The following is a 13,192-nucleotide window of genomic DNA, read 5'->3' as shown; positions in this document are numbered from 1 at the left end:
ACAGATGCACTATATCTCTATATAGTTAAACACACATCCTTACATCACTAAATAAATGCAGTATAAGCAAAAGTAAATACCTTTACACAGGTTAAGTAATATTGTGCACCATAGACAAATGTAACACATCTTTGTCTACTTAAAATAATATTCGACAACCAAACCTTTCTATTATGTGAGTTCCAGGGATCGAACTCAGGTCATAGGCTTGGTGAAAAATGCCTTACCTGTTAAGCCACTGGTCTTGAAGTTTACAGACTATAAGAGAACAAAATAATTACATAATTAATTTATACCTGATTAGTTAAGCAATTACAAGTAGACAGAGCCAGGAAAAGGCTGAAGGTGTTCAAGAAAATCCAACCTGGATATCAGTGATTTTTCTCAACACCATGACAAAAATACCTGTTAGAGACATCCCAAGGGAGGAAGGTTTTCCTTGGCTAAAGTTTTCAAGGGACTTCAGTCAGTCATGGGGGAGAAGGCATGACAGTGGAATCATCTCAGTCAGTGGTGGTGGCAGCACGATGCAGTTGGTTACAACCTATGTGTTGTCTGAGACTTCCTGGGGAGAAACAACAGGCCTACTTACTGTTAGTCTTCTGCTGCCACTTTAAGAACTAACCACGCCCACCCCAGCCACTTGGGACCTCCCCCGCAGCCATCTTCTCTCTCTGGTGTGTGTGTGCATGCGTGTGCATGTGTGTGTGTGTGTGTGTGTGTGTGTGTCTTTGTTCTCTCTATGTTTGTCTACGTTTTTCTTTCTTTAAGTAATAAATGTCTAGCTTTGTGTATAGCCTTATGTCCATTTACTCTGCCGTCCACCGCATCCAGCCGCCTGACTCTGCCGCTAGCCTGGGGACACTGACTCCCCGGCCGCATGATGCTGCCGCTTGTACCTGCTCTGCGAGCTGCCCGGGACATTGCACCATGGTATTATTTTTAAAAAGAACAATACTTACCATCAAAAGGAAACCCGGGACAGACCTGTGTGCAATTTGGGTGAACTAATGAGTTTTTATTGGTGATAATAACAGGGGTATGGATGAGAGTTATTTACAGAGAGCAGAGAGATCTCAAAATCAGCTCAATCACCTAAAGCGCACCCTAACACAACTCTCTAGCCACTGATTTTTTCTGTATTCCTGCAGAATCTCTGGCCTCAGTGACTATTTATGAAGGGACCCCCACACAGAGGAGGTTCCTTTCTGGACCCCAGATGAGGTACAAAGCACACACAAACACTTGTTTTCACAAAAGATCTTTTCTTTTTTAGCTTAGCCAGGTACCAAAGGATACATGTGCAAGGATATTAATTGGACCACTATTTATTTTCCTTTTTTTTTGATATTTATTGAGCTTGACATTTTTCTCTGCTCCCCTCCCTGACTCTCCCCTCCCTCTTCAACCCTCCCCCAAGGTATCCATGCTCCCAATTTACTCAGGAGATCTTATCTTTTTCTACTTTCTACTCCCCATGTACATTAGATCTATGTAAGTTTCTCTTAGTGTCCTCATGGTTGTCTAAGTTCTCTGCGATTGTGGTTTGTATGCTGGCTTTCTTTGCTTTATGTTTAAAAAACACCTATGAGTGAGTACATGTGATAATTGTCTTTCTGTGTCTGGGTTACCTCACTCAAAATATTGTCTTCTAGCTCCATCCATTTTTTTCTGCAAAATTCAATATTTCATTATTTTTTTCTACCGCTAGTACTCCATTGTGTAAATATACCACATTTTCCTTATCCATTCTTTGATTGAGAGGCATTTAGGTTGTTTCCAGGTTCTGCATATTACAAGTAATGCTGCTATGAACATAGTTGAACAAAAGCTTTTGTAATATGATTGGGCATCTCTTGGGTATATTCCCAAGAGTGGTATTGCTGGATCCTGAGGTAGGTTGACTCCCAATTTTCTGAGAAACTGCCACACTGATTTCCAAAGTGTTTGTACAATTTTGCATTCCCACCAGCAATGGATGAGTGTTCCGCTTACTCCACATCCTCTCCAGCATAGGCTATCATTGGAGTTTTTGATTTTAGCCATTCTGACAGGTGTAAGATGGTATCTCAATGTGGTTTTGATTTGCATTTCCCTGATAGCTAAGGAAGTTGAACATGTCCTTAAGTATCTTTTGATCATTTGAACTTCTTCTGTTGAGAATTCTCTGTTCAGTTCAGTACTGGGGTATATTTAGGAAGTGGTTCCCTGTGCCAATGCGTCCAAGAGTACTTCCCACTTTCTCTTTTATAAGGTTCAGTGTGGCTGGCTTTATGTTGAGGTCTTTGATCCATTTGGACTTGAGTTTTGTGCATGGTGATAGATATGGGTCTATTTTCATTCTTTTACATGTTGATATCCAATTATGCCAGCACCACTTGTTAAAATATGCTTTCTTTTTTCCATTTGATAATTTTTGCTTCTTTGTCAAAATCAGGTGTTCGAAGATGTGTGGATTGATATCCGGGTCTTCTATTCAGTTCCATTGGTTTTCCTATCTGTTCTTATGCCAATACCAGGCTGTTTTCAGTACTGTAGCTTTGTAGTAGAGTTTGAAGTCAGGGATAGTGATGCCTCTAGACGTTCTTTTATTGTACAGGATTGTTTTGGCTCTCCTGGGTTTTTTGTTTTTCCATATGAAGTTGAGTACCATTCTTTCGAGGTCTTTGAGAATTTTGCTGGGATTTTGATGGGCACTGCATTGAATCTGGAGATTGCTTTTGGTGAAAGATCCTTTCTTAACCAAAGGAGAAGGACCTAGATCTTGAACCTCTGAGTGACTTAGAAGGAGGACTGGAGGAGACGAGAGATACAGCCATGGTGGTGGCAGTTTTCAAAGAATGAGAACAAAAAGAGATTGAGGACATGCATTCCCTCAGAGCAGCCAACCTAGCCAAGATGACAATTGTGGACTGCATAGAAGAAGTAAAATTTTGCATTTGCCGCAAGAGAGCTACTGGGTTTATGCTACAGTGTGAGCTCTGCAAAGACTGGTTCCATAACAGCTGTCTTCCCCTGCCTAAATCAAGTTCCTAGAAAAAGGAATCTTGCTGGCAGTCTAAAGACGTAAAATTCCTTTGCCCTCTTTGTATGAGATCTCGAAGATCCAGGCTAGAGACTCTTCTGTGACTCCGGGTATCCCTTCAGAAGTTGCCTGTATGGTTGCCTGAAGGAGAGGCACTTCAGTATTTGACAGAACGTGACAAGATAGAGAACGGCAAGCCTTAGCCACAGATGAACTGTCCTCTGCCCTGGTCACACTCTCTGTGTTAAGCCAACGTATGGTGGAACAAGCAGCATGAGAAAAAACTGAAAAGATCATCAGTGGTGAACTCCAAAAAGCAGCTGCCAAGCCAGACTCACAGGGACACTTGCCTAGTTTCCAACAGTTTGCTCTTAGCCGGGTGGTGAGTAGCATATCATCTCCCCTCCCCCACGGCCAAACAGTGAACTATGATGATGAAGAAACAGATTCTAATGAAGACATTTCGGAAACATACAGCTATGACATGAAGGATGCAGCCAGTGTGGAAATCCTCTAGTAGTTTGGAACCCCATCTCTTTTGTGATGAAGAAATTCCATTAAGTCTGAGGAAGTGGTAACTCACATGTGGACAGCACCTTCGTTCTGTGCAGAGCATGTGTATTCTTCTGCTTCTAAGAGTTCTCAAGGTTCTAGCACACCAAGAAAACTGCCCCGGAAGAGCCCTTTGGTTCCCCGAAGTTTGGAGCCTCCGGTGTTGGAGTTGTCTCCTGGAGCAAAAGCCCAGTTGGAATAACTCAAGATGGTGGGAGACCTCCTAGAAGTGTGTCTGGATGAGACACAAGACATACGGCGGATTCTGCAGAGCACACATCCACCCTCAGAGGACAGATTCTTACATAACATGAAGGATGATAGCATGGAAGAGAAACCACTAAAAATGAAAGGAAAGGATTCTTCTGAGAAGAAACAGAAATGGAAGCTAGAGAAGGTAGAACAATTTTTTGGAGAAGGAAAACAGAAGGTCAAGGAGCTAAAGAAAATGGATAAACCTAAAAAGAAGAAATTAAAATTAAATGTGGACAAATCCAATGAGCTGAATAAGTTGGCCAAGAAGCTAGCAAAAGAAGAGAGAAAGAAAAAGAAAGAAAAGGCTGCTGCAGCCAAAGTCGAGCTTGTGAAAGAGAGTACTGAGAAGAAAAGAGAGAAAAAAGTTCTGGATATCCCCTCAAAGTACGACTGGTCAGGAGCAGAGGAATCTGATGATGAGAATGCTGCGTGTGCAGCACAGAACGGCCAAAGGCCGCCTAAGAACAAGGGAGTTGTATTTGTAATGGAAGAAGAGAATAATTAAAAAGAGTAGTTTAAAAAGTGGCCCATGTGACTGCTTTTCTAAAAAGGTAGACTGGGTGCGATGTGATGGTGCCTGTGATGAGTGGTTTCCTCAAGTTTGAGCTGGTGTATCCCCAGAAATGGCTGAAAATGGAACATTACATCTGTATAAATGTGCAAAGAAGCAGGGGCCAGATAGCCCAGGCCAAGCACCACCTACTCCCTTCATAATGAGCTACAGACTACCAATGGAGGATCTTAAAGAGACCAGTTAGCAGATGCTTGGTTAGCTCACAACAAGGGGGGAAGTGGACCACATTGAGACCTTACTCATCAAGCAGAGTGGTTCCGACCACTCAGAATGTTGTTCCCAAAGATGAATGGACTTCAGAGAAAGTCCTCTTAGTGCTCGCTTCCTCTGTGTATGGATTGTGTGGGCTACATTCTCAATCAACTGTGCAGGGGATGTCTTCTTTGGTACAGCAGCCAGTATTTCAGCTCTTAACTACTTTGAGTATGGTTTGCTGCATTAAGGTCAGGTTCTTGGTGGAACTCTCGAAGCTGTTTGGCGTTAACACGTTGGTATGCTTAGTTGGGCGTATAAGATGTGACTTATGACTTTCAACTAGTTGAAACTAGTTGTAGATGGTTACAACCTACAGGTGGTGCCATTGGAGGGCCCCGATTGTTTGAATCTCAGTTAGGATAATTGGACAAGAGTCAGAGTACAACTCTCTTTTCATAATTACTGGCATTTATGCCCTACTGATCCAGTTAGGAGGAACAGGCCCAAGATACCCTTTTAGAAGTCTTGGGGTGGCAGTGCAATTTGTAGACCTGCTTGTGCTTATTTATACTAATAAGAAAATCCTCCAAAAGAGTCCCTCACTTTCCTCAGGAGGATGTCAGCAGTTTAGAAAATCTGACTAGACTGGATTCTGGGAAGAAGGATTTTTCTTATTACAAGGCAAGAATTCCATTGGTCTGAGAAGTCAGTCTGGCTCTGTTTTAGAGAAGGGAGGTACATGGATCCAGGTTCCTGGAGGAAATAGGGATGACTAATGAAAACATTTTACTGAGCCTCGGTGATGCATGCTTATCTGGGAAACCCTCTTTCACAAGTATTCCAGACTCCACCATGCTTCAGGCATGGCCATGAGCAAAACTGACAAATAACAGCTTTTGCCTTGCAGCCCTAACCTTAATGCCTGTAGTTTCCAACATGACCCCAGAAGATGTTCATGAATAACACCATGGCTTTATCAGGAGATATGGGTTATAAGTCCTCTGGGTGTGAAGCTGTTTTAGTAAATCCGTTTTTTTTTTGTTTTGTTTTGTTTTTTTATTTAAATGATCCTTTCTTAACCAGGAAAGAAATGTAAAGGAGGCAGCTTTCGACTCAGGTAGAAAACTAAAGCAAATGACTTTGCAGGTGAGACTTTTCAGAAGAGAAAGGGGAGGTCTGTGTTAGAATCAGCTAGGATGTTGTGGGATGTTTTGATTGGGCATGCTAATTTGGTGAGTCAAAAAGGGCTTCTGATTGTTGGTCTTTAATACTTTGATAGTTGAACCTTGATCATCAGACTTAGGAGAAGGAATTGGCCAAATAAGGGAATAGACTTCTGGAGCTAGCTAGCTTCAGGAATGTAATCTAGTAGTTTCTAGCAAGGCAGAGGGAATGGGAGATAAGGGCAAAGTCTACCAGAGTCATGTTTCCCATGGTTGGGCTAGCTAGAGATCCTCCAGTTTATTCCTTTTTATACTCTAGGAAAAGGGACCTCCAAGATAGTGCTGGGTGTAGTGGTCAATGCCTTTGATCCCAGCACTTGGAAGCCGAGGCAGGAAGAACTCTGTGAGTTGGAGGGCCACTTGGTCTACATAGTGAGTTCCAGGATGGCCAGAGCTACATAGTGAGACCCTGTCTCAAAAAACAAAACAAAACAAAAAACCCAAAACCCAAAAAACAAATCTTTCAAGTTTTTGTTCTTCTCACATGTAACCGTTTGTTCACCTCCAGAGGCTCAAAGAGCCTCGTCTTTCCTCTGGGAGGAGATATTTCAATTTGGAGGGAATGTTGCAATCTGGTGGAAAATGCCACACAATAATGTGGCAGATGAAAACAGTTCTATCTAGTCTGGAAGCAAGGCTGGACTATAATCCTTAAAACCTACTGACAATGGTTTGTGTTTGCCAGCCAGGCCTTATATGGGAAAGATTCCACAACTGCTCTAAATAGCACCACCCACTGCAATTCCCAAGCTTGTGCAGAATATTTTGGATCCTAGCCATAACACCCAGTGGGGTGATGATGCATGCTTATAATCCTATTACTTGGGAAGCTGAGGCAGGAGGGTCACAACTTCAAGACCAGCTGGGCTACACAGTAGGACTCTGTCTCATAAAGAACTCTACAAATTAGTTCTAAAGGAAGGCAACTTAGTTGTTGACTTTTTTATGAAACAGTATTCCAGGGACTGGTGAGTAGAGACTGGCCTTATTTTTCAAGCTCCCATTTTGTACCACATCATGGAAGTTAAATTCTTCTTTTCTTTTTCTCTCTCTTCTCCTTCTTCTTCTTCCTCTTCTCTTTCTTCCTTCTTCCTTCCTTCTTCCTTTTTCCTCCTCCTCCTCCTCCTTTTTTAGAGACAGGGTTTCTCTGTACCTTTGGAGCCTGTCCTGGAACTAGTTTTAGCAGACCAGGCTGACTTTGAACTCATAGACATCTGCCTGCCTCTGCCTCCCAAGTGCTGGGATTAGGCATGCAACACCACTGCCCAGTGATTCTCTGTTTCAAGATATAATCAGGAAGAGATTTCTGTCCTGCCTGGTCCTGAAGACATTCAGTCCCAAAGAAATACACAGAGGTCTACATTAATTATGAACTGATTGGCCTAGTAGCTCAGGCTTCTTATTAATTCTTACATCTTACATTAACCCTTTATTCTTTTTTTAAAAGATTTATTTATTATGTATACAACATCCTTTCCATGTATGCTTGTATGTCAGATGAGGGCACCAGATCTCATTACAGATGGCCGTGAGCCACCATGTGGTTGCTGGGAATGAACTCAGGACCTGTGGAAGAGCAGTCAGTGCTCTTAACCTCTGAGCCATCTCTCCAGCCCCAACCCTTTATTCTTGTCTGTGTTTGCCACATGGCTTGGTACCTTTTTCGGTGAAGCAGTCACATCTTGCTTCCTCTGTGTCTGGATGATGACTGCAGACTGAGTCCTCTTTTCAGAATTCTCCTGTTTTCATTGCCTCACCTATTCTTCCTGCCTGGCTACTGGCCAATCAGCATTTATTTAAAATACAACTGACAGGGTACAGACCATTGTCCCAAAGCAAGGAAGGGCTGTATTACCTGGCATCACAGATTTAATTATGTCATGTACCCAAAGGGTAAGAAACAAGCACTTGGGTCATCTTATGACCTGTTGTATGGTTTGGATCTCAGATACTCCTACCCCAAAGTTCAAGTAGTGGGGCGTGGTTGCTGCCTGATGGCTTTGGTGTAAATGAGTAGATTCTCACATCTCTGATATAAGAACATTGATAAATCCCTTGACAAATTTATAATATGATGATGACATTATTAGGAGGTGATCTAGCTATTGGTTTCAGAGATAGCATTTGAAAGAACTATACCTGGGCAACCTAGGTCATGTTTATCCCCCTGAGAAGTTAATTCTCAGACCCTCATTTTGAAGTTGTCTTAGGTGTATGTTCTCCTGCTGTACATCAACAAACTTCCCGTTAAATTACATCTTTATTTCTGTAGTATTTCAGGAAATGGAAAGCTGAAGAGGTAGGCGTGGCCAATCCCAAAGGCTTTGACTACTACATTAAGTTGGAGCCTGCTGTGATGGTGACTGCCTAGCTGCAACCCCAGTGCTGTCTTAGCTTTGGAGGCTAAGACAGTAGGACCTTGAACTCTAGGCTTATTTTATTTTATTATTTGATCCAGTCTTTCTAACTACCCTCTCTTGACCTCTGTTATGTGACAGCAATTACTTATTCTTGAATAGGGAATGCATTCCCTTTACCCATTAATTATGCTGAAGGCTCAAACAGCTAGCCATGTTTAGCAGGAAAGTGAATGTGTGGATGGGAGGAAGTCTGTCACTATAAGGGATACAGTGTTCTGGACTAGGCTTAGATGCTCAATGACAATCTCTCTAAAAAGAGGTCTAGATATTTTGACTCTGCTGTTTTCATATCATGGTGAAACATAAAAACATTGAAAGCTTTTCTAAACCAACATGACAGTGTATATCTAGAACAGTTTCTAGAGAAAATCCTACTACACAAGTATATTTTATTTTCTAAAATACTTTGTTTTTCAAGAAGAGCGGGGAATGTATGTCATCGCACATGTGTGGCGGTCAGGGGACAACTTGCAGGAATTGGTTCTCTTACTGCAGTGTTTCTCAGCCTTCCTAATGTCATGACCCTTTAATACAGTTCCTCATGTTGTGGGGACCCACAACCATAAAATAATTATTGTTATTTCATAACTGTAGTTTCGCTACTGTTATGAACTATAATTTTTCAGAGATATTTTCAGAGATAGGGGTTGGCCAAAGGGGTTGTGACACACAGGTTGAGAATCACTGTTGTTCTAAATGGAAACCAGGGATTGAACTCTGGTGGTCAGGCTTGGTGACAAGTGCCTTTCTCGCTGAGCCACCTCATGCCAGCCCCATAAGCCAAATTATCTACCTGCTCATAATGGGCAACTCAAAATTTTTCCATTTTATGAAGCCCATGTTTCTAAACGGCATGGCAGCCAAGCCATCAAGCCATAGGCCATACCTGAGATGGGTCACATAGCCCTGCAGACAGGCTGTCACTGCCCTAACAAAGGGTCAGGATGTTGTTTCTCCTTTCTTTTTAAATTGGAGGATGCCTGATAGAGATGCTGATTCAAGCCTATGTGACAGCTAGCACACAGAGTAGACAGGAAGTTGTGGATGTGAGGTAAAGCCATTCACCTGGTTACCTAGGAGACAGAATGCTAATGTATTTCCCCTAAGTTAAGTTTTGGTATAAAGGCTGTTTTGGAGAATAAACAGAGGAAATTCTTCAGGATGTGAACTCAGGATATCATGAGGGATCTCTGAGAATCTCCCTCCCGATGAAACCATGTGAGTCCCGTCTTTATTCCCGTCCCCTCCACGCCTGTCCAGAGAGAGATTATGTTGGGGTCTGGTCGAGAGAAATAATTGATGGTCTAGGCTAGCACTGGACCCCGACAATTTTACCATTTGACTGAACTGATACTGTAGAGACCAGTGTTTCAGTAAAGACACTTTCCATACCAAACCTAAATCTTTTAAAGATTTTATTTGTATTGGTGTGTGTGCGCGTGTGTAGATATGTGTTCATGAATACCGGGGCCTTCCCAGAAGAGGGTACTGGGTTCCTGGAGCTGTGGTTTATGGGTAGTTGTGGCTGTCTGCTGTGGGTGGTGCTAGGAACTCAACTCCAGTCCTCTGGAAGAGCAGCAAATGGCTTTACCCATGAATACCTCTCTCCAGCTCACAATGAAATTCTTAGGAGATTTAGGTCCTAATATTGGAGAAGCATGTGAGGGTATAAAGCCTGAACCTTCTCAGATCTGACCATTTGTATAGTCCTGAGTGACAGAAACCCCTGGTGCAGTAGATCTTGGAAAGTGCCAGCTGCTGACCCAGAGACAGCATCCAACTGGCAAGATGCTGGCAGAGACAATCAGGTCTGGCACTTGGGATCTGATGCTTCTGTGGTATGGAACCAAGATACTGAAAAACTGACACCAGTGTCTTCAGTCCCCAGCCTGGCCTGACCTCCCTTGTGCACCATGAGCCTCTCTGTCTTATGTGTGTCTTGGATGGAGGTCAGCAACAGTAGGAAAACAAGAGCAAAGCTCACCCTCGAATGAGAACCTCAGTTCCAGGAGCACCACCAAGGCTGACATCTACAAGTGTGATGCAAGACTCTGGCCCCCAGAGGCCTGAGATCTCCAGGATTTAGGACAGGACACCAAACAGGACAGCCAACAGGGACTTGCAAGAGCTTGTTCTATCTATGGCAACAATGGTGTTTCAGACAAACATAACCCTCTTTTGCCTAAGGCTGGGCAAGCCCAGTCCCCTGCCTACAGCTTAGCTGTTAAATACAGTAGATGAGTCCCAGAAGACTGCTTAGGTTGGCAATGAAAACTAATTCTGGTATTTGCATTAACTACTGTCTTCCATTTCTGGTGGGCTTTGGTTTTGCTGGGTCCACATTTTTGCAAGATCCAAATTGTGCCCCCCCCCAATTTTCAGTCAAACATAAACACACACTATTCGTTTTGTGTTTTTCCACTAAATTCAATTTCCCCAAGTTAATTTGTACTTTTAAGGCTACCAGTATTACCTGATTTTTTGCATAAGTGTTTAAACATTTTAGTTAAAAAGGACCTATGCATAGTTATAACCATTCTCAGGTTTTTTTTTTTTTCAACTTATGACTTGGGTAAAAGACAAATACTCTTTACCTTTAGAAACAACAAGCAAAGCCCAGGAGTAGACAAATATGGATTTAGATGCTTCATTTAAAAAACAGACTCAAAATACCATGTTTCATGACTCTTTCTGGATCAGAAATCCTTGCTGTGTGAATATGACAGTGCTGTAACTCATTGTTACCTTCATTTTGGGTTTTGTCCTAAATTTACTAAGATTTCTCTGAAAAGATAAGTTTTCCTCAGTTCTTAATACTTCCCCGGCTTTTATGACACCAAGGTCAATAAGAGTTAGCATAGTATAAACTTTTTGTAGTTCCTTCCTAAACAACTCAAGTGATTGTTTCTAGTTATTCTTTCCTTTCTTTCTTCCTTCTTTCCTTCCTTCCTTCCTTCCTTCCTTTCTTTTCTAAGACTATGAAACAAAGACTGGAGGGTCTGATGCATTACAGCAGGGGATGGCATCCTGGACTGCCACTCGAATCTGGACAACCTTTGTAGAAGTGTTTGCTTTTAGCGGTGAAGTTACCAGAAGAGCAGGTCACCACACGCTGCTTGTGGCTTGTTCTACCTCCTGCTGACCTTAGTGTGTGAAGGGTGCTTGGTGTGAGGTTTAGCTTAACAAAGGCTTTCAAAGGAAGTGTGCAGGCCTCATGGTTAGGTGCTCAGCAGGAAGGGACAACACTGTAATTGTCTCTTGTCTCTGCAGACTTGAAAACACAACCGTGGTTAATGGGTTCATTTTGGTTACCATGACTGACAGGAAACAGACCATTGCACTTGACTAAAGGCTAGGATGGGGTAAACAAACTGTTGTAGAGTCTCAATGTTTGCTCTTTGGACTTCTACACACTACTAAAAATCGAGGGACTCCATAGTCAGACTGATGACTATCTTGAATATCACCATAGAACCTTCGTCCGGCGACGAATGGAGATAGAGACAGAGACCCACATCGGAGCACTGGACTGAGCTCCCAAGGTCCAGTTGAAGAGCAGGAGGAACAATATGAGCCAGGAAGTCAGGACCACGAGGGGTTGGTCCACCCACTGAGACAGTGTGCCTGAGCTAATGGGAGCTCACCAAAGCCAGCTGGACTGGGACTGAACAAGCATGGGATCAAACTGGACCCTCTGAATGTGGCTGACAATTGGGGCAGATTGAGAAGCCAATGATAATGGCACTGGAATTTGTCTCTACTGCATGTACTGGCTTTTTGGGATCCTATTCTATTTGGATGTATACTTTCCTAAGCCTGGATGGAGGGGAGTGGGCCTTGGACTTCTCACAGGGCAGGGTACCCAGCCTTCACTAAGGACTAAAGGGGGAGGGGAAGAGGATGAGTGCAGGAGTAGGAGGGAAGTGGGAGGAAGGGAGAAAGTGGAAATTTTGATTGGTATTATTTATAAAGTAATAAAAAATAAAAAAATTGAGGGACTCCAGGGGGATTATTTTATAGTTGTATCCATTGATACCTTGGGGAAGGAAATGTAAGAAAAAAGATAAAAAATAACCACAAGTTCCACTTCATGTCACAAATATTATGATCGATTCTGCAATAAAATGAAGACTGAAAAATTTTAAGAGTATTTAGCCAGTGCTCTGTAAGGCGGACAAGAAACTTAAGACGCATGCTATTGTCAGAGGAATGAGGTATCTCTGAAAGGTAGCAATGGGGTGTGGCGTCCAAGAACTGCAGCCCATATTTCGAAAACTGCTTACCAAGAATATTTTTTGGTATCCAGGAATATTTCTTTTTTTCAGAGACAGGGCGTCTCACTGGTTGGTCTGGATCTCGCTATGTAGGCCAGGCTGGCCTAGGACTCCTGAAAATCCGACTGCCTCGGCCTCCAGGACTGTGATTAACCACGCCTGCCTTCCAGGAATGTTTCTTGAAAAAGGCAGTTCGAGTTGTGAGCCGGTCCTGGCTAACCGGCTGCGGGGTGGGGGCAGCGCCTTCCAGAATACTGAGGCCTAATGGTTCCATTTTCAAGTCACACTCAGGAGGTAAGCGGTAGGCGGGGAAAGAGAGGGGTCAGTTCGGCATCAACGGTCCGGTTTCCTGCTTATCCCGGTTGGCAGCCGTCGGTTGCAGCCTCCCCGCCGTAGAGGCCTGCCAGGTGGAGCCTTTCGGGCGGCTGCGCGCAGAGAGTAGTGCGCAGGCGCGGCTCACGCAGCCCCGGCCCCGGAACGGTAAACAGTAGCGTCACGTGACGCGGCCCCGCTCCTGCTCCCGCGCCGCCGCCGCTGCCGCCGTCGACGTCGCCGTCGCACGCCGATGGCTGCGGGCTCTCGCGGCGCCGCACGGGCTCCACGAGGCGAGCGACCCCCGGGCTCAGGGAGGCAGCGACTGCAGCTCAGACGGGGAGGACGGCACGCAGGCCAGC

General features: G+C 43.7%; 1 long non-coding RNA gene across 1 annotated transcript; it reads right to left on the bottom strand.

The window, feature by feature from the left end:
• Window positions 1–225: 225 nt before the first annotated feature.
• Window positions 226–13,031, bottom strand: LOC148119108 (uncharacterized). The gene is made up of 3 exons (XR_015735449.1): window positions 12,528–13,031; window positions 406–565; window positions 226–258 (listed from the first exon to the last, which is right to left on the bottom strand). It is a non-coding gene; the product is annotated as an uncharacterized LOC148119108 (long non-coding RNA).
• Between the last annotated feature and the right edge of the window lie 161 nt (window positions 13,032–13,192).

This window comes from Myodes glareolus, chromosome 18 (genome assembly GCF_982192425.1).
Source record: "Myodes glareolus chromosome 18, mMyoGla1.1, whole genome shotgun sequence".
In the NCBI taxonomy this organism is placed as follows: Eukaryota; Metazoa; Chordata; class Mammalia; order Rodentia; family Cricetidae; genus Myodes; species Myodes glareolus.
The sequence above is the reverse complement of the archived record's forward strand: the minus strand, read 5'-3'. Positions and strand labels throughout refer to the sequence as shown.